The 26,415-nt window shown below is 35.7% G+C and overlaps 1 long non-coding RNA gene across 1 annotated transcript in view; it reads left to right on the plus strand.

Annotated features, from left to right (window-relative positions):
* Positions 1-18,311, plus strand: part of LOC122902293 — a 128,235-nt gene extending 109,924 nt beyond the window's left edge. The window contains exon 3 of the long non-coding RNA XR_006383791.1: positions 18,246-18,311. This is a non-coding gene — a long non-coding RNA (uncharacterized LOC122902293). The remainder of the gene's footprint in view (positions 1-18,245) is intronic.
* Positions 18,312-26,415: the final 8,104 nt, after the last annotated feature.

A 26,415-nucleotide genomic window follows, 5' to 3' on the forward strand; every position in this document is an offset into this window, starting at 1 on the left:
AGAGAATTTCAAACAATAGGACAAGCAGTGTAATTATTAAAGATCAGAGAAGATCAGGCCCAATTTCCTGTATGACCTACAGACCAACTTTTTGGTGGTTAAAATCTCTTTCAACCAAAGTATGCTCTTCTGAGAATAAGTATTACTAAGATGGAACCCAAGTGAAAATGAGTTGAACACCTGACAGAAAGACCCTGAATCACCAAAGTAATGTTGAAAAAGAAAAGAAAAGCTGGTGGGTTCACGATTCTGGATTTCAAGCTGTATTTCAAAGCTGTAGTCATCAAGTAGTATGGTACGGGCACAAAAACAGACTTATATAGATCAATGGAGCAGAAGAGAAAACACAGAAATGGACCTTCAAATCTATGGTCAACTAATCTTCGACCAAGCAGGAAAGAATTTCCAGTGGAAAAAAGATAGTCTCTTCAACAAATACTGTTGGGAAAACTGGACAGTGATGTGCATAAAAATGAAACTGGACCACTTTCTTATAGTGTACACAAAAACAAATTCAAAATTGATGAAAAACCTAAATGTAAGACAAGAAACCATCAAAATCCTAGTAGAGGAGAACACAAGCAGCATGCTCTTTGATCTTGGCTGCAACAACTTCTTACTGAACATGTCTTTCAAGACAATGGAAACAAAAGCAAAAATGAGGTATTGGGACTCCATCAAGATAAAAAGCTTCTTTCTGCACAGAGCCACCTGGGTGGCTCAGTCAGTTAAGTGTCTGCCTTTGGCTCTGGTCAGTGATCCCAGGGTCCTGGGATCAAGCCCTGTGTATGGGCTCTCTGCTTAATGGGAAGTCTGGTTCTCCCCATGTCCTTCCCCTCTGCTCATGCTCTCTCTCTCTCTCTCTCTCTCTCTCTCTTTCTTTCATTCTGTCTCTCAAGTAAATAAACAAAGTCTTAAAAAAAAAACAAAACTGCACGATGAAGGAAAAAATAAAACTAAAAGGCAACCTGTGGAGTGGGAGAAGATCGTTGCAAATAGCAAATCAGGTAAGGGGTTAATATCTAAAAGCTATAAAATACTAATTAAACTCAACACCCCCAAAATAAATAATCTACTTAAGAAATGGGAAGAACTCATGAAGAGACATTTCTCCAAAGAAGACATACAAATGGCAAATACACACGAGAAAAAATGCTCAATGTCAGTCATCACTGGGGACATACAAATCAAAACCCCAGTGGATACCACCTCACACCTGTCAGAATGTCTAAAATTAATAACACAAGAAATAATAGATGTTGGCGAGGATGCAGAAAAAGGGGAACACTCTTACAGTGTTGGTGGGAGTGCAGACTATTGTAACCACTCTGGAAAACAGAATGGATGTTCCTGAAAAATTTATAAGTAGTGGGGCATCTGAGTGGCTCAGTTGGTTAAGCTCTGCCTTTGGCTGAAGTCATGATCCCTGGATCCTAAGACTGAGCCCTGCTTTGGACTCCTTGCTCAGTGGGGAGCCTACCTCTCCCTCTCACTTTGCTGCTCCCCCTGCTTGTGCTCTCTCTCTCTAATAAATAAATAAAATCTTCTAAAAAAGTGAAAAATAGAACTATCCTACAACATAGTAATTGCGCTATCAGGTATTTATCTAAAGGATACAAAAGTACTGATTTGAAGGGGCACGTGCACCCCAGTGTTTATAACAGCACTATTAACAAGAGTCAAATTATGGAGAGAACCCACATGTCCATCAATTGATGAATGGATAAAGAAGAAGTGGCATTGGACACCTGGGTGGCTCTGGGTTAAGCGTCTGCCTTTGGCTAAGTTCTTGATCCTGAGGTCCTGGGATCTAGCCCTGTGTTAGGCTCCCTTCTCAGCGCGGAGCCTGCCTCCCCCTCTCCCTTTTCTCTTTTTTCTGCTCCTCTCTGTATGCTCTCTCTCTCTCTCAAATAAATAAATAAGATCCTTAAAAAAAAGAAGATATATATATATATACACATACACACACACACGTATGTATATACATACAGTGAAGTATAACTCCTCCATCAAAAAGAATGAAATATTGCCATTTGCAACACTGTGGATGGAACTAGAGTGTATTATGCTGGGTGAAATAATTCAGAGAAAGACAAATACCATATTATTTCACTCATATGTGAAATTTGAGAGGCAAAACAGATGAACCTAGGGAAGGGAAGGAAAAATAAAAACCGAGAAGGAGGCAAACCATAAGAGACTCTTAACTGCAGAGAACAAACTGACAATTGCTGAAGGGGAAGTGGGTGGAGGGATGGATTAAATGGGTGATGGGTATTAAGGAGAGCACCTGTTGTGATGAGCACTGGGTGTTGTATATAAATGAGGAATTACTAAATTCTACTCCTGAAACCAGTACTATACTATATGTTAACTAACTCGAATTTAAATAAAATCTTGGAAGTAAAAAGACCAAGGGGTGGCAGCTGAACACCTGAAAGGAAGAAATGGGTCATAGGGGAAGGAACGACTGAGGTTGCCTATGCTAAATCTTGGTTTTTAGCATCATGGGACTGTGGTAGTAAAGCTGCAGAAGGGAAGGCAGGGTTAATGCCATTTGTGGTTGGAATCTTGTGTCCTTTGAGATTCAACATGGGTTTCAAATGGAGAAGTTCAGTGGTTGGTGGCAACGTTGATGTCACATGATTTTTATATCCCAGAACAATAGAGAACATATGGCAGGGCTGAAGTTCAGATCTATTTTGGTGCTTTGAGTGAAAAAGAATAGGGAGATATCAGGGAGTGTAGAGGACTCAAATTCAAACAGAAAGTAAATAGAAGTTGGGAGAATATACTGTTGACATTTATGTTTTTATTCTCTTTTGATTTGATTTAAAATGAGTAATTTACCTCACGGACAAAAAAATGCTCTCATGGCCCACATTTCAAGATGTGTTCCACATTATAACTGTTGAGCTTAGAGATGCTCAAACTTCATAGCTACAAATGAAAAATATCAAGGCAGCACCTATAAATCAGGACAATGGACAGCATCGGCTAAGGAAATCTTTGGCAAGGTTAGGGAGCTCCTCTTAGAGGCATTTTCCACAAATATCTTAAATATATTCAGCAGTCAAAGCCTTTTGCAGTGTGATTACACTGTTATAGACTTGCCACATAGCCTCCCAGAGTAAAGCATAACAAGCTATATTTGAAGAGATCCTTACAGACACAGCTTGGCTGACCACCCTCAGCATATAGTTTACATACAGATCAATAAAGATTGAGTTCCAATCGAATCTGAGTCCTGGCTTCTGATTGTTTTCTCTAAATTATAAGTGGATCACGTTTGCATCTTCCTAGCTGAATCAGGGATTTTTACTTATTTATTTCCAGAGACCATGACTTAGGAGTATAAATGCTCACCTAACTAAAAAGCCTAGTGGACCACTTAGCAGAAAGCATTTTCCTTTCCTAGTGCTTACTTATAGAAATCCAATAGGGCTTTGCTACCCCAGCTATCATGGCCTGCTCTGAGCTTTAAAAGGTTGTCTTTATCTGCTTGATAACATCTGCTCCACACTCTGGTCATATGGTAGCCCTTAGGAAATGGTTCTCTAAGTCAGAAGCATTTTTCATAAGATTCATATGATTTACAAACAAGAATTTTAAGTTACATTGAGTACTTTCAGGGTGATTCATGCAAAAAAAAAAAAGAAAGAAAGAAAGAAAAGAAAAGAAAAAGAGAAAGAAAAAGATTTCCATTTGTATGCCAGTGAAAACCTGCGGCCTTAGAAAACCATGCTAAATAAACTATATAATTAATCTTTGTACAGGGGAAGGGTTTACTTTTCCTTATTTCCAGTCCCTAGAAACTGATTCAGGTAACCTTCATCTCTGAGATATCTTAAACAGCCATGAATATTGCACCACAAGATTTTAGGTTTGGTAAGTGGTGAGGAGAGAAAAAAAATCTAGTCCTCACAAGTTTCCTTTTCTTTATTATAATTGCCCTATTGTTTCCCACATCTTTCTGCCTTTTTTCCCTACTTTCCTCTCCCCCTCTTCTCTTTCTTCTGCCTTTCCTTCTCTGGTACTGAAGTTAACTTTTAGGAATACTTATGACCTATGCTTGCTCTGTGTTATAACTTTGATTTTATTAACTTTCATGCTAGAATCACTCATTTTCACACTGTGAAACTATTACTTTCAAAAAATGCTTTATTTTAAAGTTCCTCTGAATTGTAGCTATCTACTATTATGACACTTGGATTTCAAATTTTTAAATATTAAACTATTTTTATTATTTTATTTTATTTTTTAAAAGACTTATTTATTTGAGAGAGAGAGAAAGGGAGAGATAGAGCAGGGGAGGGGTGGGAGTGGGGAGCAGATCTCAAGTAGACTCCCCGCTAAGCCCAAGAGTCAAGACATTCAACTGACTGAGGCACTCAGGTGCCCCTAAACTATTTTTTAAATGTTGGTCCCTTTGTCCCATAAGCAGATAGAAAGAAAAGAAACAAAAACAAAAATAAAAACTAAAATTTGAGAGATACTTGTAACAGTAAATAGAGAGTACTTAATTCTTTGGGATAGATGCATGATAGAACTCAGAAAGGAAGTGATTATTTGTCTTTATGTGTATATGTGTTTGTGTGTGAGTATATATGACTTACATGTGATTTTTTGTGTGTGTGTCAGTGTACCTTCTTTTGGAGCACCAGAACCACTCTTCCTTCTTTTGACAGTCTTTTAAAGATTTTGGGTGGTATTGATGTTTGCCTTCCTACCACCGTGGGTATGGGTATGTACTGGGGCAGGTACAAGAATGACGGTTCTCTCTTTCCATGGCCAAAAGATTGGTTCTGGAGTGTGCACCTAAGCTAACATGGGCCATTCAGAGTTTTCCTTGGGATTTGTCCTGAGTTTTCAGGAGAGGCATAATGATAAAGCAGGTAGGACTGGGACTGATTATGGTAATCTTGCTGCCTTAGGAAGAGAGTTTGCCAGAAAAAAGTTACACTGAGGCAGATTGAGTTGAATGAGAGCAAGAAAAGAGACCGAGTGGGTTCATGCATTAACTGCATTCTTTTTTTTTTTTAATTTCTTTTCAGTGTAACAGAATTCATTGTTTATGCACCATATCCAGTGCTCCATGCCATACGTGCCCTCCAATAATAACCCACCACCTGGATCCCCCAACCTCCCACCCTCCAGCCCTTTCAAAACCCTCAGATTGTTTTTCAGAGTCCATAGTCTCTCATGATTCATCTCCCCTTCCAGTTTCCCTCAACTCCCTTCTCCTCTCCATCTCCCCATGTCCTCCATGTTATTTTTTATGCTCCACAAATGAGTGAAACCATATGATAATTGACTCTCTCTGCTTGACTTATTTCACTCAGCATAATCTCTTCCAGTCTCATCCATGTTGATACAAAAGTTGGGTATTCATCCTTTCTGATGGAGGCATAATACTCCATAGTGTATATGGACTACATCTTTCTTATCCATTCGTCCTTTGAAGGGCATCTTGGTTCTTTCCACACTTTGGTGACCGTGGCCATTGCTGCTATGAACATTGGGGTACTGATGACCCTTCTTTTCACTACATCTATATCTTAGGGGTAAATACCTAGTAGTGCAATTGCAAGGTCATAGGGAAGCTCTATTTTTAATTTCTTGAGGAATCTCCACACTGTTCTCTAAAGAAGCTACACCAACTTGCATTCCCACCAACAGTGTAAGGGAGTTCCCCTTTTTCCACATCCTCTCCAACACACGTTTCCTGCATTGACTGCATTTTTGGAGGTTTATACATGGAAGGCATTTTCCAGATACACAAAATAAGTGATGAAAAGGATGACTTTATAGGAGAGAGAGCAACAAAAGTAATTTCAGGGAGGAAGAATGGAGAATGCCACTTCTGGAACTTCTGGCTGGGAGTTCTGGGTGTTAGCTGTTTAGTGGAGGGGGTGAATCAAAAGGCAATAAGGGACTGATTATGGCGAAGACTTTGATTTCCAAGTCGAGGAGCTTGGATTTGATCTTGAAGACCATGGGGACCCTTTTAAGGCACTTAAGCAGACATCTGCTATGGTTAGATTTGCCTAAGGCTGTGTTGAGGAGATACATAAACTTGGAATGATTTTTATTTTTAAAATTTTTAAATTTGGGGGGGAAGGATTTTTGAATATCATCATTGCCATATTCCATTCGCAAGCATCAAACCAATAATAGGAAGATTTGAAGGTCTAAATCTAACTCTTAAAAATCATTTTTTTTAAACTCTAAGTTTTTCTTGTCATTTATGATATTATAAAACAGCATGGAGACACTGTTATGAATATATTGATTTGATCTTAGACATTCCAGTTATATTAAAAAAGCTAAGTTAGCAAATAGAAAGCATTTCAACTGCTGAAAACTAAATCAGTAGAAATAACTAAAGTTAGGAAATGGAAGAGCTAACTTTGCAGTGAAGTACTACAATGTAACTGAATTGATTCTAATCCTTAAGAAGAGATGTTCACATTCAAAAAAATCATGTAAACCATAAATGTTTATGTATATCTGTATATCTGTAGACAGCTTCCTCTGTATCAAATTCTCAAAATAAGTCTTTTGTAGATATACTGTTTTTCTCGTTTAAGGTAATGCAAATTATAATACCTATATATCAAGTGTAGTCAAATTTGAAAAATGCTTTTTATGTTAATATGCTGTACATTTCAGTTTGCAAAGCTCTTTTCTCTCTCTTTTTGCTGTTCCCAGCATCCCTGTGATACAGACTCTACAATTTGCTTTATAGATGAGAATATTGAGGCTCAAATGATGGTAGTAATGTGCTCAAGGGGACACAGAGAAGCTGGGCACATTGGGATTTGCACCTGTGTCTGAATCTAAAGCCCAGGACTTTCTGGTTTGTCTCTGCTTCAAATACTGTATCCCTTGCTTTAAAGGCAGCAAAATAGATGGCCCAGGGCAGCCATCCAGCTAAGTCAGGACTTAGGCATCTAGCCTGTACCATGGATGCGTGGGATGGGTCTGGCACAGTCTAGTAGGACCAGTGCCTTCTACAGGCTTTTGATTACATTTCCTTTGCTATTTCAGAGAGTAATTTTGCCTTTGACTCTCTTATCTCTTTACTTCTTCTTTCCAAAACGGTAAATATTGGAGTCTTTTCCCAGTAGTAATGTCACTAAAATCCCAGTTCAGATGAATGCCTAGATTCCTTCCAGTGGGCTGAGTACCAAGTATCACTCCTCTCCACCCAACTTGAGGCATTTGGTTACATAGGAAAGCCTGTCCAGATCTGCATGGGGGCACATGGCCTTTTGGATGCTGTACTTTGAATTAATGATCGTTCCTTGAGGGATGAGTACTGAGCTCTACTGACAGATGGATCACTTGGAGCTCCTGGATTTTACCATGACGTACTCATGTTGATGCCAGCAGGACCTTTCCTCCGTGTTACCTGACAAACTCCTGCTCCTTCTCTTCTCAGCTCATGCATCTCCTCCCCCAAACCTTTCCAAACAGCATTAGGTTTAAGTTCCAGACAGATTGAGGTTTCTTTTCCATGAGTTCCCAATTGTGTTACAGTGGTTTCTGCATTGTACTGTGAATGTCTATTTCTCAGAATCAACACCTTCTTACCTGGAGGGACTGTGTTTTCATCTTTCTAGCTCCACTGGCAGCAACAAGGAGTCTGGAGCCAGTGGAGGCTTGTCCAACTCAAGACTCACTGAATGAAAACAATGGGACTTTGAACTAATGAAAGTACAAATCCTTAAATATATATCTTCTGTGTATATGTCCATTTTTTGTGCACATTTTTTTTCTGTGAATGACCTCTGCTTTTGGTCTTTATTAATAGGACCCTGGGATCATGACCTGAGTCAAAGGCAGAGGCTTTAACCCACTGATAGGCAAATATATTTTATCTTCATTTTGTGGATGGATAAGTTATATATTAAAGTTGAGTTACCTTCAGAAAAATCTAACATTTAGGAAGTAGTAAAAATAGGACAAAAATCCAAGGAAACAAAGGGCTTAAAAGTCTGCTAGATTTAAATTAAATGCTCACTTTGCAGTTAATATGTCTCAAATGTTGGGCAAGAATTTATTATTCCTAAGACTCTTCTGTATATGTGCACATCTGTGTGAATGGTCACATCTGTGTGCATGAACCGTGGAGCCTGAGAATGCCTGATCATATGCTTTTTGCAAGCATAAATGAGTGAATACACATAAAGTATGTAACAAAATGCCAGGTATTAATAGCCTGGATGGTAATCATTCTGCTTTCATAGTCCAGTACTTACTTCTCTCTTATCACCATACTAAATCACTGCCATATTGTGGATATCAGTACACTGGCCCCTAGCTGTTTCTTCAGCTTCCCTCAAACACAGGGTACCAGCTGACTAATTCACTGAGGCAATCTCCAACAGAGAAGAGAGAGAGAGGAAAAAAAAAATGCCTACCTAGTACATACGGCATGCCAATACTACCTACATGTGGAAAAAGTTCAAAAATATGACAAAGTAATAAAGTCATTTATTTTTGTAAATTGGAGAAGATTCATCAGACACAGTTAAGGGGAAAAAATCAAGGGAGATAAAAATATTTCTCTATCTATAGTGGCTGTCAAAGCATTGTGCTTACGGATGCTACATTAACTGCCTACGGCGTGCTGCCGTGCTTCTTAAGGCAGTAGAAGCTTTCAGGGCCAAGTGGAGCTGCACTTCACAGTTCCTCTTAATGAAGTCAGTAAGGGCCCTCTGAATAAAAATGCTTCAAAGGATGTGGAATGGAATGAGAATCAGGTTCACCAAAAATGATAAAAAAAAATACAGATTAAGTAAAAGAAATTTTACCTCAGAGCATTGACAAGGATTGTCTTGGCTCCTTGGGGAGCTCAGTCCTCTGTCGGCAGCATTCGTGGTAGAATTTGCTTTCTGAAACTTGGCTTTTTAAAACCTGCTGTAACTTGAATCAGAGGGTCTTGAAAAAAGGAAGTAGGCATTAAAAAATAAAAACAAAAACAAAACAAAAAAAACTTCCTGAGTTATTAGGGAAGCCCCTTCAAATGAAATTTAGATCATGGAAAGCAGTGTTTTGCCTATGAAACAATTCGTACACTTCAGACAAGCTAAAATACAGTATTTTATCCATTGAGAGGGTGGGGAGGGTTTAGAAATTACTTTAAAAAGAACTAAAATGGCTCAAAGCTATTTCTTAAAAATATCTTATTTCATTGTAGAAAGATCTCTCACTGCTCTTATTGAAGATTTGGTTCTGTTAGTAATGATTTCTTCCCCTTGCCTACAAATTCTATGACTCATTTCTGTTATAACATTCTCTGTTTTATGAAAAGGTTTTTTTTTTTTAAATCCAATCTTACCTGTGATTAGTCCTGCCCTACTTTTCCATGTCACCTTCAACAAAGTGATAAAGCTCGAGTTTCCTCCAAAAATAGACATTATTTGAGTCTCCTTGTTCTTTAGCTGTGGTGTCATTAGGGACTCATGTGGCAGTGCCGAGACAAAGAAGAAATATGTCATTCGGTTCTGAGGTCAGCCTCGTCTGGGGAGGAAAGAGCAATCGGGTGGTGAAACACCCTACAAACTAGTACCTTCGGTTCAATTCGCTGGAGGCTCCCTGGGATTCAAAGACACCACCACCATTTTTTTTCCCCTGGGTAAAGAGACCTGTATCTATGTGACCTAGATTATCGACCATTAAAAGTGGATATGCATCCTCTGCAAAGTACAATCATAAATTTGGGGGGCTGAGAAGCACCTTAACAGCTTCCATTGCAACTCTTCTAGTTCTTGAATCTGCCTTCAATAGCTTCTCCATGTGGTTCTCTAGTCTTTCTTGGTACATTCCCTAACAGGAAACCCCATAGTTGAGATTGTGAACTCTTTGAGGGCATGGGTACTGGGTTGGTTGGTTGGTTTGTTTTTGTTGCTTTTTCTGCCTTTACCATCTCCCGAGTCTAAATAGTGACTAGTTCTTATTAAAAGCTCGCTAAAGTTTTCTTGAATAAAATAACCAATAAAGGGCCACTTTAAACTACTTTTAACATAACTACATACTAATTGTGACATAAAAACACATACATGACTTACCTTCTTTCTACTCCTTCTCTCTCCATCTCTTCTTCCCTTCCTCCTCCTTATGGCACGCAAGCTGGAAATGAGAATCTAACACTTAGCTCTTTGTACAGTCAAGGCACCTTCTTACCTGTTCTTATCATTAATGAGATTAAAGGAGGCTTTATTTAATGCATGTTAAGGGTTTACTAGCTAAGTGAGCATTTTACTTAAGTTCCACGCATCTCTGTTTTTCCATCTGTAATGTGGAGATAATAATTGCATCTACCTGAGATGATTATGTGAAGACCCAATGCCATCTTGTGTATTAAGTACTTCAGAACAGTATCTAGCCTACAGTAAGCACTCAGTACACATTACAAAATTGATGCCCTTTGAAACAGTCTCTTCTACATGTATTCATCTTTGACTACTCTGGCTATCTCTTGTTGCATGACTGCATCATTGTTTTTCATTTTTCTCACATTGACTGAGTTCCCATGTGTGATTGTCACTTGGGTTCCTCACATGCATGAGTGGGAACCCGGAGATACCGGAATGTTTGCGAGAGTTGGATGTGTGAGAAGGCATGCACCAAGGCTGGGAACTGAAGCTGGATGTTGCCTGGGAGCTCAGCTAAGACTCTCAGCTAGAGTGTCTGCATTCAGCCTCACCAGGCAGTTTGAGCTTCTCACAGCACAGTGGCTGGGCTATAAGAGGGACTATCTCAAAAGCAAGCCCTGCAGGAAACCCAACTAGAAGCAGTAAGGCTACCATGATCTACCCTCAGATGTTACACGGGACAACTCTGCCATGTTCTGTATGACTGCACTGTAGGTCCATTCACAGGGCTTGCCTAGATTTAAAGGGGTAGATGAACAGATTCCATCTGTTAAGTACAAAAACTGGAAAGTTTCATTAGCTACATTGACTATAATATCTTTTTCTTTTGTATTTGAGATTAAACTCATTTATGTATTATTTCTTTTCTGAAATGTTTAAAGCCACATAGAAAACCCCCTCAAGCCCCTTTTTCACAAGATAGGCTTTCAAAACACTCAGAAGAGTGTTAATGGATTTTTGTATTTCTCTGAATAAATATTTATTGATGCTTCAATTTTTCTGCAGAAAAACATGGTTTTAAACTCTTTTGATTTTGTTCTTGGTCTTAGGGATTGGATGTGGTGACTGAAATAAGTTGAAAAAGTGGCTAAAAGTAATATTATCGTCATGGTTGTTTTCATTAAGTTGGGTTGAACGGTGTAGCTAGCCATCCATTTCACTCTTTTATCTTCAGATTAGCCATAAAAGGAAATTTGAATCAAAATCATTCATACTGTTTATTACTTAGTTATTCATATTCACAAGTCTAGCCTATCATAGCTCCAACATAATAATAAATATTTGATAGTCCTCTTTAGCTCATATAGTGTTTTTACATAAAATATCACATTTGATCTTTATGATACAAGCTGTGTTACCTCATATATATTATTTCTCCTTTTCCAAGAATATACTAAAGGTCAGAGAGATTAAAATACTTTTCCAAAAAAGGGATGAGGATACAGGTATCCACTTTGGGTAAGTTCAGAAATACTCATTTATTTATCAAATTTCTGATTCTTTTCCATAGAGACTTCAAAATCAGTAGTAGGGCCCAATAGTCATTTTCAACATCTTTCCTCTTGTTTAACAAATCTAGAAAAGCTGTAATTATTTTCCCAGCTTCCCTTGTATCTAAGTGCTGTCTTGTAAACTATTTTTGGCCATTACAACATAAATGGAACTCTTCTAGGAGGATTCTGGAAATATTTATTCGTTGTTAAAGAGGAAGGATGAAGCTGATACTGTCCTTTGCACTTTCTTCCTGCCATGAATGTAGTTAAAATGTCCACATGCATTAAACAAATACAGTCTTCTTGGTTTAAGCTTATAGTGGTTGGGTATTGTTGCCAGGAGCAGAACAGATTTTTAGCTAAAACCTGTCTGCCTGTCCTCCCTCCCTTTCTCTTCCCTTTCCCCTTTTCTTTTCCCTTCTCTTTCCCCTTTCCCTTTCCCTTTCCCATTTCCTTTCCTTTCTTTCCCTTTCCTTTTCCCCCTTTTTCCCACCCCTCCCTCTCCTCTCCTCTCCCTTCCCTTCCTTTCCTTTTCTTTTTTTTTTTTTCTTTTCTTCCAGATGTGATTAGTATTGAAAAGTGTGAGTGATACTAAAGAAGAAACAAAACTGCTTTGGAGGAGTTTTATGACTATTGTTACGAGATTTTACTATAGACCTTTCATTTTTAGGAAAAGAAATCTACAAAAACAAAGCAATGAGAATGATAAAGTACTGAACCTAGACATACTCTAATTGGCTAAGAAGTTACAGAAATAACTTTTTAATCTTCTTGTCTCATTTACTCAATATGAATATTCAATATGTTAACTGTTTAATAATTAGTAAATTATTTACTACGCCAGTAGTAAATTGGCTATAAGTGAGGCATAAGATTGTGAAAGATATTTGGAAGTACTTTGTTGTTGTTTTAAGAAAGCATACAATGAACCATTGATTCACTGCTGCATTGGATAAACCAGGCTGTTATACCCAAAATATTAATGTCTGGAATACAACCAAGAGGAAGTGTATGTTCTGATAAAAATGGAGGATGTGTTCATCTCAGTTGTTTACATCTCTTTCCATTACCCTTTTCCTGTCTACACTGCAGCTCAGGGTATGCAGAGTTTTTACTGGACACTTGCTCAGTGCAGTTTCCTTTCCCCGGGATATATTTTTTTCCCTCCATTGGTTAAGTTCTATTCATCCTGCAAATCTCGTGTTAAGGCTTACTTTCTCTGGGAAGATTTCCGTGATACATAATGTTAGCTGCTTTTTCCATATGGTTCCATCTGGCCTTGACTTCCCTTTATCATAACTCATAGTTTCTTGTTTACTTGTCAATTTTGGCCATCATGACAGAAAGAATAATCTTTTCTTTCACTCTTTTTTATATTTAATACAGACTCCTGTCTAATTTTCCAATTTCTTCTCTGACATTCTTTATATGCCAGAGAGCTATCAGTCTTCTCATTTCCCAAATCCTTGTTTGCCAAGTGTGAATGTTCAAAGCCAGAATAATTTCCACATAACATATACCACATTTTCCTACCTAAAAGATCAAAGAAAGACACTATGCTTGACATGATTTATTTTTGACAAATATGTGTAGCCTGCTTTAATATGTGAAAACATTTTTCATTAGGTTCCTGAGGGGGAGAATTGTGTCTCACTGGATATATATCTCCATTTTAACAAAGCGTTACTCTTTCCAATTTTGTTTTGTTTTGTTTTATCACCTAATATCTCAAAAGAATAAATATTCTTAAGTATAAATCTTCCTGAGATGGATTTCACAGTATTCAAGATAGGTGATTTTTAAACCCTCTAACACGGTGAAGTTGTTTAAATCTAATTTGAAATTCATTCTTGGGTTTTCTTTTGCGATTTTTTTAAGATTTGCATAACATTAACTAATAACCAAATTGATATTCCAAAACTCAAATTTCCTTTATTCACCTTCCAAATTAGCTAACTGATCTATATTTTCCTTTGTTAGTCTCATATTTTTCAGTTCATTTACACAATTATTTTCATTTTCTTTTTGTGTTTTATTTTGCGCAGTGACACCTCTGACATTATTCTTTTATTCATATTGTTTTTATGACATCTTGCACAAATGTGAGTGTTCAGTTATTCAGCTCTTAGAAAAATTCAAAATTGAAGCTCATTAGCCTGCTTGCTTCTTTTTCTCCTCATATTTTTAGGGAGTATATGACAATATATATATACCTTCTTTTCCCCCAGCACTGCTTTGGTAACAAAGAGCACCAAACACCATTGGGTTGCTTAAGCAATAGTTGGGAAGCATTTACTTTTTTTACCCTTACCTTTCATTAACTATCCATATGAAATAAAACTCAAAATACTCTCCATGTGCTTTCTCAATATCTCTTGTATTAGTCTATCTTTCCTTCCCACTACTACTGGCCCCATTGTGCTTTTTTCATTTTTCGTTCAACTTAGTGAAAAGACCTCCAACCATTCCTTCTCCCATCCTATCTCCTTCCAAGTGATCTTTCCTGAGATTACTTTGGAAATTCCATCGTTTTAGTTCTCTACATGCAATCACACAATTATTTACAACTCTATGGGAAGTAAAGTTGTTTAATGTGTGTTTAGGTTCCAGTCCTACTGAATTTTTCTCCGTGTCTTCAAACAAATCTTTTGACTTCTTGATCTCCTGAACTTTGGCCTATGATGGTTCCTTTGGCTGGAAAGCTCTGGTCCCTAACCCCCTGACCCCACCCACTTTCTTCCCAAGGCTCATCTTTCTTCCCTGAGACCTCATCCTCAGGTCTCAACTTCAAAAAGCCTTTGAAGCCCACCCTCTCCTTCCAAGTAGGAGGTTCAATGTTTTTCCTTGAAGTCCCTACTTTCTTTCTCCTCCCTCTTAGCCCACTGAATTCTTACAGTATTGTGCCTTCTACCTTATTTGAAATTGTGAGACCATCTATGTATTTTTTTCCCGCTTTGTCTCTGATTCAGAGAACATAATTGTTACTTATGAAATAAATTAATTCATAGCAGTTACTTCCTGCATAGTTTTGATTGTTTCCTCTTTTCCTCTTCAGAACATCTCTCAGAGAGAAACTGTACCTTTAAGGAAATAAAATGCTTTAATTTTTTTCTATCAATGTTATGAACTTTCTAAAATTATAAGTTTGAAGTCTATATTTTTTTAATCTTTCTCACACCTCTTTTAGTATTTCAAACTCCACAACCTTATGATCACTATCTTCCAAATTGTCTTTCTTGAGAAAAAATGAGTCACTGTTTGATTTTATGTGCACTGACTGTGACCTTAAATTGTTACTTTATTATGCATAACTCATAGTGCCTTAGATTTATTTAATTGAAAAAGTCCAATTGTGTGGTATGTAATTCCACTAATGTAATGCTGTTGGGCCAAGGGAAGGTATAGAGAAGTTTTTAAATTACTTGCTATTTCTATTAATTAATAATTGGTTCAGTTCTCCTTAGTAAAATGTAATATCCCTTTAATTGTACTAAGATCCCTCTATTATGGAATGAAAATAAGGTAAAAAGCTATATGACATGCTATTTTACAGATAAAGCTTTGCACAAAAAGACTTAGAAAATTAGTAACTGGTGCTTTGTCAAGAGAAAATGATCACTAACTCTCTAATAGAGAATATTTTATATGATAAAGTGAGATTAAATAATTGCCTTCCTCAAATACAAGTTTTTCTTGACTTGGAACAACCAGTATGAGGGAGAAGAGAAGTAAATTTACACAACATTAAAGACAACAATTTATGGTAACAATATTTTTTAGAGTTTTATTAGTGAAATTTCATAATCCTCAAGAACATGAAATAGGAGGCTTACCTTTTCTTTCCAACTTCAAATCCTTCAGGAAAATGAATTTGAATTTATTGTCCCTGAATTCACTTGCCAATAGTAACTCATAGATGCATGAAAAAATATTAAGACATTGAATTCCAATATCTAACCATGAAGTGGCTTCTTAGGATCATTTGGAAGGCACCTCACTCCCTTGTCTCCTCAAATTCCTTCCTTTGTCCAGCTAACTAACCACACACTATCAACTCTAGTCTTTTAGTACTTACCCATTAACCAACCTCTGTTTACCCAAGCAAGTCATCATATCCATGTTGTAGACACCTATTCAGATATCATCAGCAGAGCATATCTTTTCTGCTCCCCAAGAGTAGGCCCTAGACAGACATGTTTCTGCTGTGTGGCCCTGGTCAGCCACCCTCATGGCCATGACATGCCTGCCAGCTGTGTTGAACCTCAGTATATACAATTCTTAGTACTTAGTACTTAGTACATGGTAGATGCTCAATTCTTCTGAATGAGTGTATAAATGAATGATTGTGTCTCAAGCTGGACTCCTCAAATCCTCTCACTTGAAAATCACAACTGAGAAACTTGGAGCTAGGAATTGGTGGCTCAGTTCGATTAATCACAGAGTTCGAGAGGCAGAAATCTACAAGTTGCTGATTCTGAGCCTATTCCACTGAAGTATGGTTGCCCATCTCTGCTTCAGAATAGAGTATTGGGTAATCTGTTGTGTCAGTTATGTTTCTTACAGTTGCTAATTCATGTACTCTCAGGAATCATTTGGATCTTCTGAAAGTGTTTGTGGTTGTGTGTGTGTGCATAGGAATAGATTACACATATGCACATATACATGAGTATGTATTGTGTTCCTCTAATTATAGCAAGCAGAAACGAAGTACATCAGTTGGGTATTTGTGAGTTATATCAGTAGGTGTTGTTTATCGATCTGAAATTACATATAGATTATTACTTTTTGTATGTTTTGCTGAAGATCAGATATGTGTGTATCTGGACATCAAAGTTTGGGAAGGCATGTGTTTAAAATTAGTATGGATTATGCACATCAAATAGACCTGTTTAGGGCAATGTGTGATTTTACCAAAACTTACCATTTATTATAAGTTCTCATTATGGATTGAAAGCCGCTATGCTGTCTTTTATCTTTCTTATATTATGGAGGGATTTTATTACTCTGTTTATTTTGTGTCTCTGTGTTGTTTTTATTAATTTAAAGATTAATCGATTCTTTTAAAAGTTCTGACTAAAAAACAAAAAACAAGAAAGAAATCAAGACATTTCTTAGCTATTTATTCTTTGTGTCTTCCTCTTTCTCCTCCTCCATTAACCACATTTGTTCTGGTTCATTGGTCAAAGTAGGCATCTCATGAGAAAGATGTTTCTATTTAGAGTTTCTTACACTTGAGAGATGACAGTATTAAATAATGTCTAATTTTGAGATTTCCATTTCCTTTTTATTATATTCTTTCATATTGAAGGATTGAGGCCATTTTTACTGATACTGTTTTGATTAATCTTTCCTTAATATTGTAAACTGTTTTAAAAACAGAATATTTACAGTTTACTGATTATAAAATGATATTTGGAACTCTAATTTCTGTTTATTTTTCATAAGCTGGAAATAATGAAGAGATAACAGATTACTCTAAATTTGTGCTTGCTTCTAAAACAGAAACTTAAAACATTTCTTAATAATTATGAATATGGGGGCACCTGGGTGGCTCAGTGGGTTAAAGCCTCTGCCTTCAGCTCAGGTCATGATCCCAGGGTCCTGGGATCGAGCCCTACATCGGGCTCTCTGCCTGCTTCCTCCACTCTCTCTCTGCCTGCCTCTCTGCCTACTTGTGATCTCTGTCTGTCAAATAAATAAATAAAATCTTTTAAAAAAATAAAAATATTTTTAAAAAATAATTATGAATATGAATGGATGCTTTCCTGATAGAAAAGGGTGTTTTTAAGATGCACAGATGAGAAACTCAGGATACACTGAGTTTCTTGCAGGATGTTCCATTCCAGGGTTGGTAATAATCCTTTAATGGAGAGAAACTCCAAGGGTCTGGTTTCCATCTGACTTAGAATTCTAATTGCATTGTTGCATTTTATTTTACATGAGTGATAAAATGACTGCATGTGAATAATTTGATGTTTTGTGCTAGAATTTTCCCATCTCTAGTCTCAGGAATAGTACAGGATGTTCATTTTTCTCCAAACCTCAACATATTTTGGAGATGATTTTCAGTAGGGTGGGATAGGAGTCATTCAAAGGGAACTGGCTTATACTTTTGGTGTGAGGAATAAGATTATTGAGGTCACGCGGTAAACAATTTTAATGTTGGCAGTTTATTTGAGACTTTTCTCATCTTCCAAACTTACGTTCATTACTTCATAACAGGTCTTTAAAGGATGGTGAGACAATACGAAGGGTCACACTGTCAGATTAGACCCACGGCAATCCTAAAACACAGGGAATTGCTTCTTCCTTTGGGGAAGTCCATCTCCACCAACTCAGATAGCCTGGTCAGAGCTGGTCACTCCCCACTAAATCTATGCATTCCATGTTTTTCTTTAATAAGTAACCTAGAAAAATCAAGTGTATCTCTCTAAAAGTATTTCATAGATAATTAGTCTAGCTAAGAGTCATATTTATACTGGCATTTGACTGGGGTCAGTCTTTGTGGTTTTATCATTTTAAAAAAGTTTATCTTTCTTGGTTTCAGTTGGTTTATCATAGTGGTCTGTCTTGCTTTTTTGTCTTTTAGGGTATTCCAAGATGGGGCCAGGAATTCAGGGTTTTCAAGGTTAACCTGGCAGTCTGAAAGGATGAGGATACATATCAAATGAGGTAAGACTGATTTAGGTGCTAAATCTTAGCAGTTTGTGATATAATTTTGATCTGTCACTGTGTGTGATATCCTTTGCCATCATACAGCAAAGGCAAAGTTCATTATATGATGGACATGACTGTATCAGAAATATGTAAGAAATTCTGGTTTCTACTTCAAAATATTCTTCTTGAAGTTTTAAGACTGTTTTCAAGGGAATTTTTTTCTAAAGAAACAGGCCTTTACTGACACACCAGTGAATAATGTCAATAAATTGAGAAAAATGCCACAAGCTTATTTTTATTGATCATATTTCCATGGATTTAAGTGTAATTTTTAATTAGTGTTATTACTAAAAATACCCTTTTCTTTTTATTTTAAAAAATATTAAATTGTACTTTGACCATTTTAGTGTAACACATTCTGTGAAGAGTTGGAAAAATTCAGTCTATGATCTGCCCTTGACATGATTAGTCAGTTATTTCCTATGTAAGTGAAAATAAAAGTTAAAGAACAGGTTATATAGCTGGTGCTTCTTCTCAAATCAAGTATATTAATGCTTAATTTACTAAATTGTTAAATTGTACAAAGCACATTTGAAAAATCCACTACTATATTCCCATATTTAAGGATGTTGATTTTAGGAAAAGTTCATCACATAAACACTAGGATACATTGATAAGTGTATAGATAGTACATAATTGTTACATTTATCCAAATAATTTAGTGAGTCATCATCTTTGCTTGATAAACTATAATTAAAATGAGCTTGAGAAATGTCTAAAATTTTCAGTGGTACAGTTTTTCTTTAATTTCAAAATTCTTCTCTTTCTATTTTTTGTAGTATGGCAATGAAATTTTTAATGAATCTGGAGTTTCAAGATAGTCTATTGAGTTTTAAATAGTTCAAAATTTGACAAGTTATTATATAAAAATGCTATGTATCTGTTTTGGTCCTGGACCTGTTTTCCCTCAGATCAAGTCTAGTTTGTTTTTGTTTGTTTGTTTTTGCTTGTTTGTTTGTTTGTTTTCCCCCCAGAAAGGAAAATCAAAGGGGAATTACCCCAACAGGAAGTGTTTCCCCTTTGTTAGCTGTCTCTTGGCTTGGTTTATCCAATGAGAGTTTTCAATTGACAACTGGAGGGCCCTGGAAAGGATTATCTCTCTTGTTTGCTCTGCTTCAGTTTCTTCAACAGTAAGTTTATATTCTCCATGGGTCCAACTTGGCCCCAATGTCCTGGTAATTCAGGGCCCTGGGCCCAGATAATATCACCACTCCTTCCTGTTATCTCTCTAGTCTATGGTAGAAGTGGCTTTGTGCTTTTGCTAATCTCAGTGTTGATTCCTCTCATCCATCTGGTCATTCAGTAATTCCATCATATGTATAACCAATTCCCTGCCTTAAATTTTATCAGTTTCAACTATTTAGTGATTTTAGTTTCCTGACAATATTCCTGAATATTATTGATAATACTATTGATAATAATGTTTTAAAGAATTCTCATGTATAACCCGAAATCTTTTTTTTAATCCCAAATCATTATTATAAATTGGAAGATTTCTCGTAGATCACCACTTAAGAAGTCTGCATAAGGTTAGTTTAGATTAGATAATATAAAACAAAGAAAACAATTGGAGAATTCGTTAGTACTCTTTTATAACCGACTTTTTGTTTCTCCATTATTGTAAAGCACTGGGACTATTTCTGTACTAGAAATTACAGTGCTGCTGGTGCTGGTTGTGTGAGAGTTTTGTGTGTTTACGTGTGTACGTGCATGTGTGTCTCTGTGTGTGTGATCACGTTCAGGGAACATTTGTTTAGTGGGTTTTAATGCTATCACAGCTAACATTTGTGTGTGTTTGTTTTCTTTATCTCAGCTCTGGTAAATCCATGAAAAACAGATGAAAGCCAAATCTTTCATTATTCCTAAATCCCTGATTATGACATGTTTCTCCTAAAATGTGTCCCCAAAGAGTGAATGAGGCATCTGTAAGTAGGCACAGGTTATGGTGCAGTCCCCTCAGCGCCATTTTGTCCATATGGAGCTTAATTCTGTAAACTACCTATCACTAGGTATAAAATTCAGACAGAAAATAGCAATTTATCACAAGTGTCCAGCTGGTTTCTTCTTCTAAGTGGTTATTTCCCAATCTGAAATCCAGCCCATTCACTGCCCACCTCCGTTTTTGAGCTATAAAATCAATAATAAATAGCAAGAACATTCCCTGGAGAGATTAGCCATGCATTCCAACTGGGAAGAACAAATGAAGGGCAATGCTAAAGCACTTTGTGCTTGGATTTTAATGTAAAAAATAGAATGTGGAAAAATGGGAGTGCTCTTTTAATCAAGTTGATCAATAATGCAGTGTAAGATTAAATTTAAAATTCCCTCTAAATTCAGAAATGCCCTTAAAAGCAAATTTTTAGAGAAATATGCTTTCAATTAGTATAATCTTACAAATGATTTTTGTGTATTTTACTGACTTATTGATTTCCCTTTAATATAATTGAAACTGATCAGATCAAAATACACATTTTGAGCTCTCTTCAAATTAAAGTATTGAAATCCGCCTTAAAATGTTGATATAGTACCCTCTGAGGAGGAGAGTTATTACTTCCAAATGCAAATCCAACAGAACTGTGCTGTCCAGAAATACTTCAACCTGAGATAATCAGTTTTTTATCTGGCTTATTTTTATGTATGTGTATATACAGATATTTGAGAGTATATTTTTGTTTATATAAACCTATATATAGAAGCATACATGTACATTTATATATATACTATCTATAAACTTAAATAAACATATATACAAAAATACATTTGTACATGCACATACATATAAAATTTAGCTTAAATTATTTAATAATAGGATATTATCTTTCTAACATGTTCTTGTTTCTTTGGTTTACTCTTTCCCATAAGTGTATTATAGGAAAATGAAATAAACAGCCTACTATTAAATAAATGTTTCCTATAATTCTGCTTTTTATAATAGTATATGAAATAAAATATAATAAAACTCTCTGCTTCTTAAGGGCTTGAAAGCTAGGTGGTAAAGATAAACATATAAAAAATGTGGGATTGTAGCAAAATCATAGTTAATAAGTACCAATGCTATTTCACTGGATTCTTACCCATCACGCTAGGAAATAGTTATTAACTAATTTCACTTTACAGATAAGGAAATCCATTCAGAAATTAATTTAACCAAAATCACATGGCTAGTCTGTAACTTACTGGAAGTTTGAACACAAATATAACCAATACAAAAGACCTATTCTTCTCACGGTATAATACTGACTTACATAATAAAAATTGATAGAATAAAATGAAATATATTGGAAGGTAACCTGCAATTAAAAGACAATCGAATACAATAGAAAGTAAACTGACCATATTCAGAATAGCTTGTGAAATTTTCATAAAAGAGGAGAAGTTTCATCATATCTTAAAAATTAGGTTAGGCTATAAAGAAGAGAGCAACATTAATGTGAAAAATGTGGGAAGTGGGAAGGCACAAGGTATGTGTAAAGGAGCCACGAAGAAAAATTTAGCTAGAGTATAAGATCCAAGAAGGTCATAGTTTAGAGATATTGATGAAAATGTTGGTTACAACCAAATTCAGAGTGACATGAATTCCAGTTCATGAGGTTTAAGTAATACCTTGGCAAATAGGAAACACTCAGTAGATGTTTTTTTTACATTGAATTAATTAATTTATCCTGTAGGCAAGGGGTAGTGTTGATGCTTTTTGATGTAGAAGCATGGCGTGATGACACTGTTGCTTCATAGCGATTAATCTCATGGCATTATTCAGCATGGGCAAAACTAAGGTAAAGGGCTTCTAAGTATGAGATAAAGTCAGAAGAATTTTAAGGAATGGGTCGATAAAGGACACATTTGGAAGTCATATCAGGAAGTCAAAGTTCTGAGTCTCTGAAAATGGAAGAGTTTATTAAATGCTATTTAAAAACATGTATGGAGGGACACTTGGGTGGCTCAGTGGGTTAAGCCTCTAGTTTCAGCTCAGGTCACGATCTCAGGGTCCTAGGATCAAGCCCTGCATCGGGCTCTCTGCTCGGCGGGAAGCCTGTTTCCCCACCCCTCTCTTCCTGCCTCTGCCTACTTGTGATCTCTCTCTCTGTCAAATAAATAAATAAAATCTTTAAAAAATCAAAAATTAAAAAATATAAAGACTTGTACTGAATACCTACTAGATGCTATGTAAACAAAAGGGAAGAGAGTAACAATGTGGGAAAGGTACCGGAATATAAGAGGTGGGGTTATTAACTATGAGATTAAGAATAATAAGTAATCATAAGGGACAGCTGGTTTTAATAAACTTTTTATTAAATATTAAACTTGAATACTAAACTTGTTCAAAGGATGTATAATGCATAGTAGGAAACATCTGCTTTCCTATAGTACACAGTTTTCTTGTAACAAAGTCATTGCAATAAGATGAAAATACTGTAAAGCAATGCTATTTATATAATTACATATATATGTGTGTGATTATTTTCAGATAATATGAAATACAGCTTGTTATCCATTTGTAAATTCTTTGAGAAGGGGAATTTGTTTTATTTTCAATTTCTATAATGGAACCTATAAGAAATCCTAATCTATTTAGGAACATATTTTACATGTTTATATATATTAATATTTGCATACTTATAGATAATATTTATACAATACATATTATATAAATAGGTGATAATTATATATTTATATAATATGCATCATATAAATAAGTAATTGTTATATATGGTATTCATATATATACGTTATATAAATAACTATAACAAATAAATTATATGAATAATGACTTTTTTGAGTCAAAGATTTAATTTTTATTTTTAAATTTATTTTTCATTTTTTAATTTTTTTCTCACCATAACACATACTCTCCTCAATGTCCATTACTCAGCCACCCAAACCCTTCCACTCCACTCCACTCCAGCAACCGTCAGTTTGTTTCCTGAAATTAAGAGTCTCTTATGGTTTGTCTCCCTCTCTGGTTTCATCTGGTTTCATTTTTCCCTACCTTCCCCTATGATCCTCTATCCTATTTCTCAAATTCCTAATATCAGTGAGATCATATGATGGACATCTAGGCTCTTTCCATAGTTTGGCTATTGTGGACATTGCTGCTATAAACATTCGGGTGTATGTGCTCCTTCAGATCACTACATTTGTATCTTTAGGGTAAGCACCCAGTAGTGCGATTGCTGGGTTGTAGTGTACCTCTATTTTCAACTTTTTGAGGAACCTCCATGCTGTTTTCCCGAGTGGCTGCACCAGCTTGCCTTCCCACCAACAGTATAGGAGGGTTCCGCTTTCTCCTCATCCTTGCCAACCCTGTCATTTCCTGACTTGTTAATTTTAGCCATTCTGACTGGTGTGGGGTGGTATCTCACTGTGGTTTTTGATTTGTATTTCCCTGATGCCGAGTGATGTTGAGCACTGTTTCATGTGTCTGTTGGCCATCCGGATGTCTTCTTTGCAGAAATGTGTTTTCATGTCCTCTGTCCATTTCTTGATTGGATTATTTGTTCTTTGGGTGTTGATTTTGATAAGTTCTTAATAGATTTTGGATACTAACCCTTTATCTGATATGTTACTTGCAAATATTTTCTCCCATTCTGTCACTTGTCTTTTGGTTTTGTTGACTCCTTTGCTGTGCAAAGGCTTTTTATCTATAAATAACTATTTTAATATTTGAACAATATTAGTCTATCTTCAGATTCTGTGAATTCAAAATTTTGATCTGTGATGCTTTGGAGTATGTACTTAATATGTATAAACACTGTTCTTATACATAGAAATATAGATGCATTATATCATAGATACTATCTATAATAAAATAACATATCTATTGCATATTAGGTCTGTTAATATGTGGAGAAGCAGCTGTCATTAGAAGAGTAAATATATGAATTTATTTTGGGATTTAATTCAATTTAGAATTTCATTCAATGAACATTTAGTGAATTCAAGTATGAATTAAAAAATATGATTATAATTCTTTGAATTCAATATTCATAAGCTCTGTTCTATTAGAATGTCCACGATGTTTGATATTTCTTCCTAGATTGATAGCTTTCTAGAAAAATACATTCTAACACTGAAAATGTAACCAGCATAATACTGTGACAAACCACATTTCAGATGCAACAACATGGCACATATCATTCAAACTTAATTGCTATATATGATGAAGAACACTTATCCTTTCAGGGAATGGAAGTAGCAAACACTTTTTCTTTTACAGAGGTGTCCCCTTTGTTTTTGTGAACAAATAGAGTGGATGTCTAATGAAGTGGTTTGTGTGTATTGTCAAGGAATGGTCTTCTCTAAACCCGCCTCTAAATTCGTAAACTGAATTATGAATGTGACATGGTGATTTTCAGATGCTGCTGCTTAGTTAATAAGGGATTTTACTTATAAATTTTTCAGCTTACTCTTGAGAGAACTGAGCATTCCCAGTAAGATGCTCCATTCTCATTCCATAATCAAAGGTTATTAACCAAGTTGATAGAGATGTATGGAAAACAAAATCTAGCCTAGATCTTTTTTTTGGGGGGTGGGGGAGTAGGAGTGGACAGAGTTTCTCCTGTATTTTATTGCTTAAATGGATAATTAAAGAAAACAAAAGTATTGACATATTTGAAGTGTTTGATAAGGGAGCAACTGGAGGGTGACTATGACAGTGGTAATTCTGCCCTGTTAGATGATGTGGACCGTATTTGCTTTCATGGGGTAATGTTCTCTTCCTTTAAATTTTGTGCAACAAAATGCCTGAACATTGGTTATTTTTGTCTCATACAATCTGAAAAAGCAATTTGCTATCAATGAATACAACATGAAGATAGAGGGAGGGTGCCCACCTATTTTTAATAAATGAGACCATGAACTAATTTCTTTGTATTTATTTGTCAGGATATTACTGAAAGTACAATATAAAGCTATTATATTGTGTTCTTTTAAAAGGAAAGCCTCTCTACTGTAACTTTTGGGAAAAAATTATTTTCTCAACCTGGGCCATTAGAGATTGCATGGATAGAATAATAAGTAACCAAAAAAAAAAAAATCTGAGCAGAAAAGCAGTGAGACTGACAGGAGCAAAATACGCTCTCCCTCAAGATGTGATTTCTCTTTTAGAAAATATTTTTATTTTTGCATCTTAATCATTCTATATCTTGGGAGTGTCTGAGAAAGTTTTAATTCCAATACTGAAATAACACAGTAGTTTCAAATATGGATCCCAGGCTCCAATGTTACCTAACAGTTAATAGTAACAAGTAAGAGGTAGGAGTAAAGACGTTAATCTTTTTTTTTTTTTCTTTTCATATTAACTAATGGATTTGGTCCATGCACTATTCACAGTCCAGATTTTGAAAGATAAAATTTGAAAGTTAAATTGTTTCATTCCTTAATCAAACATTTTATCACATAGCAAAGTTTTCTTATTTATTAAATATATTGGCAATTTAGTAAATGGCACAGTTTACGCTAGGAATTCAGAACCTTAGGAGATGATCCCCAGACGTTATTTGAAGGTTATAATGAAAGTTCAAAGTCTTATTTGATTAAACATTCTCATAAATTAGAAAAGATGGACTTTCACTGCTAACGGGCTTTAGGGAATAAGACAGAAGAATACTTATATTTTACTACAAAGAGATGAAAAAAAATTAACTGAACTAAATCATATGAATGTAATGCAGCAAACTTTACTGTCTGGTAAAAATGAGCTTCCAAGGCCTCACTGTTTGATTTTTCCAAGCTTTATTGTTTTATGCTAAATTTGGTATCTTAGTGACAGCATTAAAGGAATGCCCGTGTATGCTTCTAAAATGGGCTGCAGCTGCTTCTTAAACTAACTTCTTGGCTTAGTTTCCACATTTTTCTATTTGAACCTGAAACAATATTGGAGTCCCAAATACTGACTGTTAATACTGTCCCCCAAATATGTGGTGATTCTAAAATTCTGAGTGGCTTGCTTTTAAATTCTTCACTCACTTCATTTGATTAATAACTGTTCCTTTTATGTACCTTAAACAATTTTTTTTCCAAATAGATTTTATAAAAGGCAAGTC

This window comes from Neovison vison, chromosome 1 (genome assembly GCF_020171115.1).
Source record: "Neovison vison isolate M4711 chromosome 1, ASM_NN_V1, whole genome shotgun sequence".
Taxonomy (NCBI): domain Eukaryota; kingdom Metazoa; phylum Chordata; class Mammalia; order Carnivora; family Mustelidae; genus Neogale; species Neogale vison.